Source organism: Oryctolagus cuniculus, chromosome X (assembly GCF_051225735.1).
Source record: "Oryctolagus cuniculus isolate XC-2025 breed Fujian yellow rabbit chromosome X, ASM5122573v1, whole genome shotgun sequence".
Taxonomy (NCBI): domain Eukaryota; kingdom Metazoa; phylum Chordata; class Mammalia; order Lagomorpha; family Leporidae; genus Oryctolagus; species Oryctolagus cuniculus.
The window spans coordinates 3,862,290-3,875,954 of NC_142888.1; the positions used below are offsets into that span (position 1 = coordinate 3,862,290).

General features: G+C 48.5%; 1 long non-coding RNA gene across 12 annotated transcripts in view; it reads left to right on the plus strand.

Annotated features, from left to right (window-relative positions):
* The first annotated feature begins 616 nt into the window (after positions 1-616).
* The window catches only part of LOC103351774 (uncharacterized), a 37,753-nt gene continuing 24,704 nt past the window's right edge, over positions 617-13,665 (plus strand). For 6 of the 12 annotated variants that reach the window (XR_016228545.1, XR_016228546.1, XR_011385413.1 and 3 more), the window contains exons 1-3: positions 769-856; positions 1,445-1,541; positions 3,711-3,853. This is a non-coding gene — a long non-coding RNA (uncharacterized LOC103351774). Of the gene's footprint in view, positions 857-1,444; positions 1,542-3,710; positions 3,854-6,042; positions 7,375-13,665 lie in introns of those variants that run through there. The other 6 variants (XR_016228548.1, XR_007911999.2, XR_007912001.2 and 3 more) reach the window with 2 other exon arrangements.

The window sequence follows — 13,665 nt, forward strand, 5'->3', positions numbered from 1 at the left end:
GAGTTCTGAACGCAAGGGGTCTGTGGAACTAAGTGCATGCAGAATGCTGTTGGTGCAGTTTGCGGGAAAGAGGGCCCACTGATTTGGTGGCCTTCTCACAGAAGCCTGGGAGCTCCCAAATTGTTATGAAGAGCTTCTGCAAGAGGTTCCCCTTCAATGTCTCCTTCTTAACGCCAATTTGCAACAGCAACCCAGCCTACACTTTAGAAACCAGAATATCTGCAAATTCAAATGCAGGTGTGCACTCTGCTCTGGGTAGAAGGGTGGGCTCAACAAAACCCACAAAAGCCCCTCGAGGCTTTATTAAGAAGTGTCCCTTCTCCTGTCCCTGTCAGTCAGTCACTCCTGGTGTCCTCAAAAGCGGTACCATGTTCCTTTCCAACAGTCTAATTTATAGCCCAGGATTAAGGAGATCTTGTTTTTTGTATATTCTGAGAAGTAATTCTACTCCAGCTGAACTCATATGTCCTGAGAGGTTTATGTCCAGCAAAACTGCCTTAATGCTAGGGCAGCTTAAAAAATGGCCTGCAGGATTCTGCAAGGGGCTGGAAATATGAGACAGTGTATCATGCCTATCCCAAGCTTTGAAAATTACTGGGTGGAACTAAGGGTGGCCAGAGAGTTGATTACTTGTATGAAGGTGTGTACTCTCTTCAGAGGCCGCGAATGACCTGAATTCTAAGCCAGGAGTTGACATAGAGCTTCCCGCTTTATGTGGTGTCTTTTAATAGAGCAGCTATAAATATATCACTTTCATCTTGAAGTACCGTGGAGAATTATGGTATCACCACAGGAAGTGCCTTGCCCGCTAGAAGCAAGCACACTGGGAAGAGGTAGAAGCGGTCATTCAAGCAAGGTAAGGGGGTGCTGGCCATTCAGATATCTTCTCTTGTTGCCCTGGTTTCTGGACACAGCTTCATGTATTTTGCTCCTTCGATGTTCTGGACCTTGGTCTACTCATTGGACTTTGGTCTAACCCAGTGGTTCTCAGAGTATGAACCCTACAGCAGCAGCATTAGCAAATGCTTGGGCCCCACCTCGGACCTGCTGAAATCAGATCCTCTGGAGACCGGGCCAGGCCATGTGTTTTGCCAAGGTTCCCTGGTCATTCTGAGGCATGCACACGTGTGCAGACAGAGGACCTATCTTTATCAGAAGCCTGTCCTGCACTGCCTAAACTTGACTCGTACAGTCTCTGAGCACATCCATGGGAATTTTTCTCCAATTCTGAAGTCTTATAAGTAGCTCTAGAGGCATTTAATTTTTTTGCAGGGGGCACCTAAGGGAAAAAAAAAACTACCTTTTGAAAAATGGATGCTTTTGTATATGAATGGTCTTCAACTTACAACAGTTTGACTTACTATTTTCTGACTTACGATGGTATAAAAGTGACATGCACTCAGTAAAGACTGTACTTTGAGTTCTGAATTTTGATCTTTTTCAGGGTTAGTGACACACAGTAGTGATGTCTCATGGCACCAGGCAGTAGCACCACTGATACTCTGTAGTGTGCTGTGCTGCTCTACCCACATGTTTGATAGGTGAGGCCTATTAAATGCATTTTCCATTTACCATATTTTGGGCGTCTGATGGGTTGATTAGGATGCCACTCCGTCGTGAGTTGAGGAGCACGTGCACTGTGGAATGCATACCATGTAATCAGGCACTCCCGGGCCTTGCCTGTCCCCCGGTATCCCCCAGAGGCATGAGCTCCAGGTTTTTATTTGGGGATGGGGTGGGTGGGAGTGGGGGTGGGAGTACCTGGAGATCCCCTCCAGCTGAAAGAAAATCCATAATGTTAATCTACTCCCTTAGATCACATAGCTTTTTTTTTTTTTTTTTGACAGGCAGAGTAGACAGTGAGAGAGAGAGAGACAGAGAGAAAGGTCTTCCTTTTGCCGTTGGTTCACCCTCCAATGGCCGCCGCGGCTGGCGCGCTGTGACCGGCGCACCGCGCTGATCCGAAGCAAGGAGCCAGGTGCTTCTCCTGGTCTCCCATGGGGTGCGGGCCCAAGGACTTGAGCCATCCTCCTCTGCACTCCCGGGCCATAGCAGAGAGCTGGCCTGGAAGAGGGGCAACCGGGACAGAATCTGGCGCCCTGACCGGGACTAGAACCCGGTATGCTGGTGCCGCAAGGCAGAGGATTAGCCTATTGAGCCACAGCGCCGGCCCACATAGCTTCTAATACTCATGTTTGCCTCCAGAGTTTATTAGAGAGAACTCTGCTTCTCAATGCTCAGAGATTTAAAGTAATTGTTTGCTATAGAAGTCACTATCTGGTGGCCACCCACTTAGTTTCATGGGTCCTCTTGGCTCTCTCAAATTCCTCTTCTTGGGGCTAGTGCTGTGGCATAATGAGCTAAGCCTCTGCCTGTGGTGCCGGCACCCCATATGGTCACCAGTTCAAGTCCTGGCTGCTGCTTTTTCCATCCAGCTGTCTGTTATGGCCTGGAAAAGCAGCGGACTATGGCCCAAGTGATCAGGCCCCTGCACCCGCATGGAAGAACTGGAAGAAGCTCCTGGCTCCTGGCTTGGGATTGGCCCAACCTCCAGCCATTGCAGCCATTTGGGGAGTGAACCAGCGGATGGAAGACCTCTCTCTCTGTCTCTGTCTCGCTCTCTCTCTGTAACTCTACCTCTCAAATAAATAAATAAAATCTTTTAAAAAAAAGAAAAAAATTCCTCCTCTTTTCCATCTCTTCACCACTTTACTTCCTGCCTGTCGTTTTCCTCCTTTATTTTCTTCCTTTTCCTCTGTCTATGTCAAGCAGCTTCTAAAACTGCACTTGTCAATGTTCACTTTGAACCATCTGAGATTCTGGTGGAAAAATGCACATTGCTCTAGACCTCCTGAGTCAGGGAGTGCAGCTCAGGAATCTGCCTTTGAAAACTGGGCCCCCAGGGGGATTCTAAGACTCACTGGTTTGCCAATCAGGGTTCCAGGGTCTCTGAAGAGGGGCAACTGGGCTTTGTCTTAGAACTCGAGGCCTAGAGTAGGCTGGGTGACTTGTCTGGCTGCATGGCTGGTAGTCATCTGAATTTTCTGTGGTTTCAGTGCTTACTCAATGAGACTGGAGGAAGGCTGAAGGGAATTACGGAGATGCTAAAGTCTGGCTGCCATGCAATAGTATTACCCTCCAGGCCAGAAAGTAGGCTGAAGCCCCGAGTGGTCACCTTAGTTGTACTTGAAATGGGACTCAAAGATACGAACCCAGGATCCTGCCACTTGCATGTCAATGTACTGCTGAAAGCAGCCATGCATTGGACGGACGCCAGTGTTTGTCACGCCCACTCTCCTCCCTGAACCAGGCAACTAAACCATGTTCCTCAAGTGCCCCCGGATGTGTCCTTCCTGGGGTTGTAATCTGATCTATCAGATCCTACTGGAGCCCTTTTGGGTGCTCCTCCCTCTATATACCCCAGGTTGCTTACTGCGAATGCGCACAACTCCTGGAGAACACTCTAGGTTGATGCCAAGGGCCACCTGGAATTACTGGAGAGTTAATGTCCCTGGAAACAGCCCTCTAACAATGACAGAGCACAGATTAGATGGAGAAACCGGCCAGCTCTCGCACCCCTGGGTGGAATAACTCTGACTTGCGGGCCGCACTGGCCCCCAGAGTCCCCAGGGGACCGTTCTCCAATGGCACACAGTGGAAACTTGCTCATTAGCACACCCACTCACGGATTCATGCCCTTCCTTTTTCAGTTCTCCACTCCCTACCCAGTGCTTCTTGGGACCCCCTTCCGAATATATTACTTGCACTTGGGTCTTTGTCTCTGGATCTGCTGCTGGAGGCCCCCAAACCAAGGCCACCATCTCACCTCCCCCAGGACCTTGCATTCACAAAGGTGAGTGAATAACTGAATGGGCCCGGGAACTGGGAGAAACAGGAATGGAAGATAGAAAATGTGTATCTGTAGCATTTTTGGTATGATGGTCAAAATCATCTGACTACTGCTCCCGTGTCTCTGGCCTCCACACAAAACCTGTGGGTGTTGGAGAAACTTGATGGTCTGTTTCCATCGTGCTAACTAAATAACGAGACTTTTGTTACCTAGAATGACTGAGGCAGAGTGACAACACTTTTCTTTTACCTTGTCACAAAAAAAGACTCCATGTTCTACAGCAGGAGGTCATTATCCAAGCACAATTTGGGGTCTTGCACAGTTGCCTGTTCACATTCATGGGGAGTCTTCAGAAAGCAGCGAATTCTACTTGTGTTTACTCCTCTAACAAATGTTTACGGAGCAACTGCAGCTAGTGGGGTCAGGAGGACACAGGAGAGGTATATGTAAGTCAAGTCTGGTCAGCTTCTGGCCCAGGGGTCCTTGTCACGCAGAAGCTCCTATCTCCTTCTGCTCAACTCCATCCACATCACCCTCTACCCTGGGAGCAATGATGTCTTTCGTGAAGACAAAGTTCCGTGTGCCTGCCCTGCTCCAATCCTTCTGTAATTCCACTTTGCCTGTGGAGCCAGGAAGACTCAGGGCTTGGAGGTGACGGAAAGGCTGGCACTGGGATCACCTGGAGCCCTCACTCGCACCTCTGGCAGTTGATACTGCCTGTTGGCTGGGACATCCGCGGGGTCTGTTAATCTGAACACTTACACATTGCCTCTTCAGTAGCTACTTTCTCACACTCTGGTAGCCCTACCTGTGTGAAATCAGACTTCTTTCATGGCAATTAGGATTCCCCAAGTGTGAGCCTTCCAGAAAGCAAAGGGAAGCTGTATTGCCTTTTGTGAGTCAACTTCATAAGTTACATCCACTTCATTCTATCCGTTGAGAGTCCTTGAGGCCAAATAAGATTCAGGGGGAGGGGACATGTTCCCCTACCTTGAGAAGGAAGGAGTGTCAAGAGAGGCACTGCACTTTCATTATTCTGTAGGACAGGGGTTCTATGTCTATGTTATCTTGAAAACCCATCCACCTAATGTGGGCCGTGACAAACAGTCAGTGCTAGATGAGTGACTGGTAGGTAAAACCACAAATCTAAGTAAATCAGTGAAAGACAAGTCACCCTACCAAAGTGTCTCCTGAGGAGTAATGGCATTTAGTCTCTTTCACCTACTTTTGTTAGTACTCACTCTGCTCTTGCATTTTAAGAATACAACAGATCACAGAGCAGACAGAAAATCAACGCCATCATGATAGTTTTGCTTCTCAGAAGCATCGTATGCCATTAACTTCCTCAACCCAGTATGGTCTCCTATGCAGGGAATTCTTCCATGGCTTCTAACAGGGGGGCTAAGAGACCCAGTGCTACTAGAACAGGGTGAGCATTTTAGGGTGGGGCCTCAGCTGCCTTTGCCAATGGGCCCGCCCAGCTCTCTGGCTGTATTCTCGGGGTTTGGTTCTGGCCTTCCCCTGCTCTGTCCTCCCCCATCTCTTCTCCTGCCTCTCCCCCTCCTTGTTCTTCCGCTCACATGCTCCTGCTCCATCCCTGGATCTCTCTCTCTGCCACTCTTCCCCGCACTCCCCTGCCCTTGTTGCACCCTCACCCACCCCCTGCTCCCCCTCCTTTTGTCTCTCCTCCTCCCTGCCCCCCACAATGCCACCACCTCCAGCTTGGGGTTGGGTGTGTCTCTAGGAACATCAGAGGAGTCCAGGAACTAGGAAACCAAGGGCAGTGCCCACCCCGAGAAAAGGAGAAGGCCCTGGTTTGGATCGGGGCATCCATGCCAGGAATTCCCTTCCTCCCCAGTGTGGGATACGGGATTTCATCACCGTTATGGGCACCAAGTGATGATGTCACACAACAAGCTGAACATACTCCCCTGGCAGTTTCACACTGGTAAGCAAAGCCCAATCTTACAAAAACACACCAGAAAATCATTCTTTAAGAACACCCATGCCAATAGGACTCTGCCCTTCCCAAATCAGCATCCCAAACGTATGCCAGCAGAGACCTCAGAGAGCACCCTGCCCAGCTCCTCATTTAATCAAGAAGCACTGAGAGCCAAAGAGGAAGAGCCACAGCAACAACTAGGGTACTGACTATGCCCTGGGCCCTTTATTATAATTACCCCTTTTTCTAGGATGAAGAAACAAGCTCAGAGAGGGTCAACGACTTCTATGAGGCCAAACAGCTGGAAAACGGCAGAGCACATCACAGAACTTATGGCGGTCCAAAAACTGTGTTCCTAAACATTCAGTTGAACTGTGTCTCCATGTAACCCTTTATTCCTCCTTCTCCACCAAGGTCACACCTCTTGCTATCTGACTAAAGTCAGAAAGGTAAACTGAGCAGTACCTAAAACAGAAGTGATGTTGCAGTTCAGGTCACAGTTAAACTTTCTTACACTGAATTCTAGCAGAAGGGACTCAGAGTAGAGCTCCTAAGGCTTGGAGGATGGCCCTCTGTAGGGTAAGTATGAGCTCAGGGGGAGCAAGGACCATGGCAGTACAGTTCCATCATTTTAAGACCTAGACGTGCAGTCAGTCTCCCAAGGATCCAACACTAGCTCTGTCTTTTGATAGCCTTACCTCACAGTGCCTCTGTTTCCCTTACCTGTCAAATGAGTGATGGTAATAGCATCTTCCTGATAGGATAGATTTCAGGGATCAATAAGATTAATAGGCATCAGGTCCTCAGAACTGTATCTGATGTGTAGCAAGCTCTTCCTAAGAATTCGTTCTGTGGTTACTCAACAATATCTCTACTGTCTAATCATCTCCAGGACTCCACCCAGTTCCTAGCTCATGGAAGGTGTTCAATGAATATTTGTTAAACAAATGAAGAGAAGCATATTTGTCCTTCTACTGGTATTCACCTGTTCTTCATCTTCTCAAAACAGAAAACAAGAAAACACAAGGCTCTCCCTCACTTTACCTTCTGGATTTTCCATATGGTGATGCTTGATTCTTCAATGATTCAAACCACTTTTCCTTGGCAAAGCTGGGAGAGGCCTGAGAATCAGCTGTTTTCCACCTGAATCCTTCTTGGGGGGGGGGGGGCATATTCCCAAGGAAGTGACATTTTATCATGTAGAAGACACATTCTCAGGATTCTTTCAGTTACAACTGTCAAACACCCAACTGAAACTAGAAGAAGCAAAAAAGGTAAATCTATAGAATCAATTAAAAACTATAGGGGTCACTTCAGGCATGGCTAGATCTAGGGGCTTGAGTGATATCATCAGGACTAGCTCTTGTTCCCATCACTTATCTCTGCCTTCTCTGATGATGCTTCTATTTTCAGGCAAGTTCTCCCCTGTGACAGGAAGACAGCTACCAGCTATTTCAGATTTATATATCCACAGCTACAAAACCAGGGGAAATAAAACGTTTTAAAAGATTTGCTTACTTATTTATTTAAGTGGCAGAGAGAGATAGAGAGAGACCTCCCATCTGCTGGTTCACTTCCCAAATAATTGCGACAGCTGGAGCTTGATTAAGCAGAAGCTAGGAACCTGGAAATCAATTCTGGTCTCCCACATGGGTAGCAAGAACCCAAGCATTTGGGCCATCCTCTTCTGCCTTCCAGGCACGTTAGCAGGAGCTGGATTGGAAGTGGAGAAGTCAGGACTCAAACAAGGCACTTGATATGGCACATGGGCATCCCAAGCAGCAGCTTAACCCCTGTACCACAAACTCTGCCCCCAAACAGTTATTTTAATGAGAACTCCAGCCAAAGTCCCAGTTTTAGCTCTCATTGGACCAACAATGGGCCCCGTGTTCACCTCTGAACCAATCACTGTGGTTCCAAGAATGAAACACTGATTGCGCAGCCTTTACATGTGTGTTCTCTCTGCTTTGATTCTGGGGGACAGTGCTAGCCTCAGACAGACCATAGGGACTAAAAGAAAAGGACAAGTTGAAAACTTCCACTACTAATAGCCATATCTTGGGATGGCTAGAAAATCCACAGTGCCCTCCTTAAAGGGGTAGGTACCTATTGCTTCTCGGCCACGTGAACTGAAACAAATATTCCACCAAATAGTATTTACTTTTCACTGCCTGCAATGCACACTAAAAATTTCTGTTCTATTCTAATTTAACGTATCCATTATATTCCTTCCTGTCTGCCCCATTCCATTTCATTGTCATTTTCATTAGTCAGGGCAATGCTTGGCTAGGTGCTAAAACAAACAGCCCTTACATCACAGTGGCTTAACAGAATCAAAGTTTATTGCTTGTTCATTTCCTAGTCTGCTGCAGGTCAGGAAGCTGTGATTGTGTTTTCTACCTCTGCAGGGTTCCAAGCTCTTTCCATATTATGATGGCCCCATCTTCAACAAAGAATCAAGGCAGAAAGGGGGAGGGAGGGAGAATCTGTGAGGTGGAAGAGTAGGAGGAGGAGGAAGCAGAATCACTGAGTGTGGGGGGAGGTTGTTATCAGCTTTGGAAGTACCTTCTATCACTTTTGTCTGCACTGTCCTGGCTGACCCCTAACTGTGAGCGCCCAGAAAGAGGCCATGCCAGGGAGGTGCCTGGAGGCCGCTCCACCACACTGTTGTCCTCTAGTTTGAGAAGGGAGAAGAATGGCGGTTCCAACCTCCTGCAAGCAACCCAGGACTCACTAACGGCTGCACTGCCTTAGTTGGAAAAACCTGGCCCTGGCAGCCTGCCTTAGGTTGGCCACCTTGGGGAGTGCACCTTTCTTTGCTTTTTTTATTCCTCATGTGTGTCATGGCACCTGACTTCTGAGACCTGGCCACCTTCTCTCCATCCCATCTTCCCCAACTCAGCCTGAGAAGTCCCAAGCACTGGTTCCCACCTTGTGCCGGTCTTGTCCAGCCCCCTCATTCTATCTACTTTCTCCCACGGCCCTGTAGCACGCGAGGTAGTGAGAGCAGGCTGTGCGGGACAGCAGGTGACCCTGGCACATCGGGGTTCTGCCCTGGGCTGGCTGCAGTGTGTGTGAGGTCAGGCCTGTGGTAATTGAGCCAGCCAGGCATGTAATAAGATAGCTGCCCCCCCACCCTGCTGCAATGGGGAGTGTCTATGGAATCTGATTCTAGCAGCATCTTTATCTGGGCGATAGACTTCAGGGTTCATTATCTAAAGAGCATTGGCTCTTAGCATGGTAGCGAATCTGTTATCATTGACGGGTGCTTTGCCTTGAAAACCCAGAGGGGTGGACGCCAGGCTTGTGGGTGCCCCAGTTCATAAGCCTGCTGGTTCCGGAAGAATTGCGAGCTGTTATTCAAGTTGATAAACAATGTGAGTCAATATGTCAACGCTGCTCCCCACACGCCAGCCAGCGTCACAATAGGAATGCACTTAACCCTCAACGAAACTCTTCAGATCAGGAAACTGGGGCCTGAGGTCACACGACTAAACCCAGGCCCAAGCCAGAATTCAAACCCTCTGACCACCAGCTTACACTGCTCCCCTGGGGATACTCTTTACCTGGAGACAATTTTGATAAGTTAAAACACCAGCATCCCATATCTGAGTACCTGGGTTCGGGTCCTGCTAATGTGCACCCTGGAGGCAGCAGGTGAGATGGCTCGAATAGTTAGGTCCCTGCCACCCATGTCAGAGACCTGGACTGGGCTCTGAGCTCCAAGCATTGGCCTGGCGCTGGCCAGATGGAAGACCTCTGTCCCTGCGTCTCTGCCTACAGCAGTTGAAAAGTCTTCACATACTCTTCAGACCATCACAAGAGCCCTGTGATCCAGATACGGTAATTATTCTGATAAAGAGGAGTCCATTTTACCACTGAGAAAACTGAGGCTCAGAGGCATCCAGTGAGGGTCCCCCATAGGAGCCAGCACTGTGGTGCAGCAGGCTAAGTTGGTGCCTAGGACGCCAGCATCCCCTGGGGCACTGGTTCCTATGCCGGCTGCGCTGCTTCCCATCCAACTCCCTGCTAATGGCCTCGGAAAAGCAGTGGAAGACGGCCCAAGCGCTTCAGCCCATGCTACCCACGTGGGCAGCCTAGATGAGGCTCCTGGCTTTGGCCTGGCCCAGCCATTTGGGGAGTGAACCAGAAGATGGAAGATCTCTCTCTCTAAAAGATAAAATAAAATAGCTCTCTGGTGCCGGCTCAGTCCAGCTTCCAAGGGCCAATTGCTAAATTGTCAAGAATTTTGCAAACCATGATCATTATTAAAAACTAAATTATATAAATTTGCCATTACAATTATATTCTAAAGTAATAAATACTCAAAGCACATCACTGCCTAAGCCTTTGACTATCTATCGGTCTTGGGCTTGCTCTGCCACTCTTGTGGCTCACCAGGGAAACGAGGGGTAAGAGGGTGCTTCGGTGACATCGCCTCGGCAGCGTGACGTGAGCCACAGCGGTAGCACTATGCAGAGCAAGTAAGCACACTGGGTGCAGGCGACCCCTCGCTGTGAGAGCCGCTTGTTAAACATCTCCTAGCACACCCTTGCTCCCATGATTGGGGCCCTTTTGGCTCCATGGGGCACCCAGGTGTGTGCTTAATGTGACTTATTTTCCTGTCTCACTCAAGACCCTATTTCCAGGGCCTAGCCCCTCCTCCTTCCCCTCAAATTCCTCACAAAGGCTCCAGCCAACTCCCCTGACTCTCCCCTTCGCTCAGCTGGACTCCTGCTTCCCAGCAGGGCCGTCCCTAGCAGCCCACAGCTGCCTCCACTTGGCCTGAGTCAGCTGCCATCCAGCCAGCCCAGGGGCCCTTGCTCCTGCCAAAGCCAAGTTCTGCCCTCCTTTTTAGCTCTGCCAAGCTGCACAGCCGCCTGCCCATTTTCCCTCTCTGAAGCGGGAGTCAGCAAGACCCGGAAACAGTCCTGCTTGCAGACTTCTCTCCCACGGTCTGACCTAGCCGGGTGGGCAAGGGGCTGCTCAGCTTCTGCGTGTGTGTTCTCTGGGAGCTGCCTGCAGATCAAAGAGCCGCCTTTCCCTGGTGTTAATACAGAACACCCCGAGCTGTGCCATCCCCTCCTACCCATGCCAGAGGCTCCCGCTTGGCAGCCTGGGCACTGACTTAGGGACATCCAAGGCGGGCAGGATGTGAGCGAGCTTTCCGATGCCTAACGAGCATAAAATACATGCTCAGTTCCATTCTCTCAAAAACACAGTTAGATCTGCTTTTTGCATATTAAGAATTCCCTTTCATTCACCAGTTCCTTTGCAGTCTCATGGACTTGTGGGAAGCCTAGAATATTAGCATAATCTATGTAGGGCTCATTACATGCCAGCCACTTTCCTAATTGCTTGGACAACCCAAGGGGGTTGGTACTACTATTGCCCCCATTTGAAAAATGAGAAACTGCAGCACAGAGAGGTTAAGGAACTTGCTCAAGGTCACACAGCTTCTGCAGAAGCCAGCTCTTGTCCAAGCATTCTGGCTTTAAAATCTGTGCCCTTAATGACTATGTTGATGCGACGTTCTATCTGCCTAGTTCTCCCCCTGGGCTTCAACAGTTTTCGGGTTATACCAGCTTAAAAATTTACCAGATTTTAATGTCACTATCTGTTTACAAGTTTGTGTGCATGCCCCTTCGCTCCTTACCTTGAACCTTTGAGACTAGGAATGTCTTTTGTTTGTGCCTGGCATCCAGGACAATGTCTGCAATGTGCTAAGTGCTCAGGAAGTGTTAGTTACAACAAAGGGCCTTCCATAGTTTCAAGTTGAGGAAACTGAGGCCCACAGCTTTGACTGAGAACCGTAGAGAACCCAGGTGTCATGGCCCTTGTTAGGACTGGGGACCAGGTTCCGGGGGCCCAGAGCATGCTGGCATGCCCACCCACCACGTTGGAATACTGCCCAGTGGCTTCTCCCAGGAGGAGTGCGCAGGTCCCAAACCCACCTCCAGGAGAGAGTGAGAAAAGACAAACAGCCATGGCAGGGCTGACCGGTCATGACTGGCGCGGGTGGGCACAGCTCAGGCAGCAGGTCAGCCTCAGCCTCAGCTGATGAGGCTGGGGATGTGCAAACAGCCAAGGCACTTAAGAAGGAAACTCATACTCTTCATTCGCCTCGTGTTTGCATCAAGATAAAAGCAGAAAGACCCCACCGCACCAAATCACCACCAGCACCACTTTGTCAGAGTCTCTGAACCCGAGCTGAGATTAAGGAACCGCCTGTTTTTTCAGCCTCAGGCTTCAGCGGCTGTTTCCTCCATCCTTTTAGATGGAGAGAAGCCCTCCCGTTTAATCTGGATGCACAAGGGCCAGACCCAGAAAAGGAGGACCAGGTTCTGTGTTGTTCTACAAAGCTTGAAACAGATGACAAATAAACAAGATGATGCTGGGGTGTGAGGGGCATCTTAAAACTTCATTTCACTTTAAGGAATCTCACAAGGCCTGGGGAACTCTGGGGAACTAGGTAATGAAATGCTTACGGTGTCACAAAGGTCCTGGCCAAGATCGAAGTACCTCTGACAGATCAAAGAAAAAAATACAACATTCTTCCATTTAGGTGCAGTGTTATGGATAACTTGGTATTCCGGCTCTTTGGAAATGATTAACCCCATGTGGTATCGATGGGAGTGAGCCTTCTGCAGGCGTAATGACTCCAACATTCCGCCATTGTTCGGGCGCTTGGCTTCCTTCTCTGTGTATATATCAATGGCAACTTTTTTTCAGTGCCTTTCAGTTTCACACACACAAAATAAAAACACTCCCCATAGGCTGCCAGAGGAGAAAGCATGAGCCCAGACGCTGATTTATTTTTATCACCCCAAGTAACCCTATTTCCTACCTGAGACATGAAACCGCATCAAGGAAGGAACAGTTCTGGGAGCTCAGAAACCTTTGTTGAAAAGTGTCCATTTTTATCTACCACTTTCCCCTGCGGAAAGCCCCCTGATTCTTCAGCAACAATGCTTTCACCCAAGACTCGCCCATCAGGCATCCCACTCATGATTAGCTAATCTGTGAAAATGAGAAACCACCTCCAAGTGGCTGCTGCCCGCTAGCAGCAAGAGAGAAGCACGGCCGCTCATCTCAGAAAAAGCGTGATTGTCTGTGACTGAGGTTTTAAACTGCAGGAATGCTGGCAGAAACGGGCAAAAAGAAAAGTCAGCTGGCCAGACATCTCTATTAAGCGCCCTAGTACTGTCTTTTCCTCGTGCGCGTTTTGTTTGGTTTGTTTGTTTTCAACGAGGTGCTGTCTCTAACAGTGCTAATCTGTCTGCAACATCATGGCGTTTCTCTGTATTACACTGAGCCATCTCCATGGCATTTAAGAGTGAAATATTTGCTTCAGAAATAAGAAGGATAGGCAATAAACTGTAGCTGTAAACAAGCCTTCATGGCTTTATTTTTCATAGATAAATACACGCTCAGTTCCAAGTAGAATTGAATTCCTAAAGCAATACTCCACTAATCTGTATTCTGGGGTCTCAAGCGTATTATCTGTAATTTACAACCAATTTAAATGGCATTAACAGCCTTCCCCTTATGGGAATTTAAATTTGCATCCTACCATTGAATTAAACAGTGATTGCATATTTTCTATAGGGGACAGAATGCTTGTTTTGAATAATAAAGCATCTATTCATGCACAGGGTGTGATGTGCTCCATTGTCCTCAATGTAATTGAAGCAAAATATGAGTTAAAGGGATTTTTCCTCTTTGCCAAGGTTTGTTGATTGGTGTCTATTTTCATCTATTCAAAATTAAGAAAACAGTCATCTCTTGCTATCTGGGAAAAATCATTTAGTCAAAGAGGCCCTGAGTGGAGGGAGGTCAAGTTTTGCCTTATTTGATCTTTTCAAAGACAGAG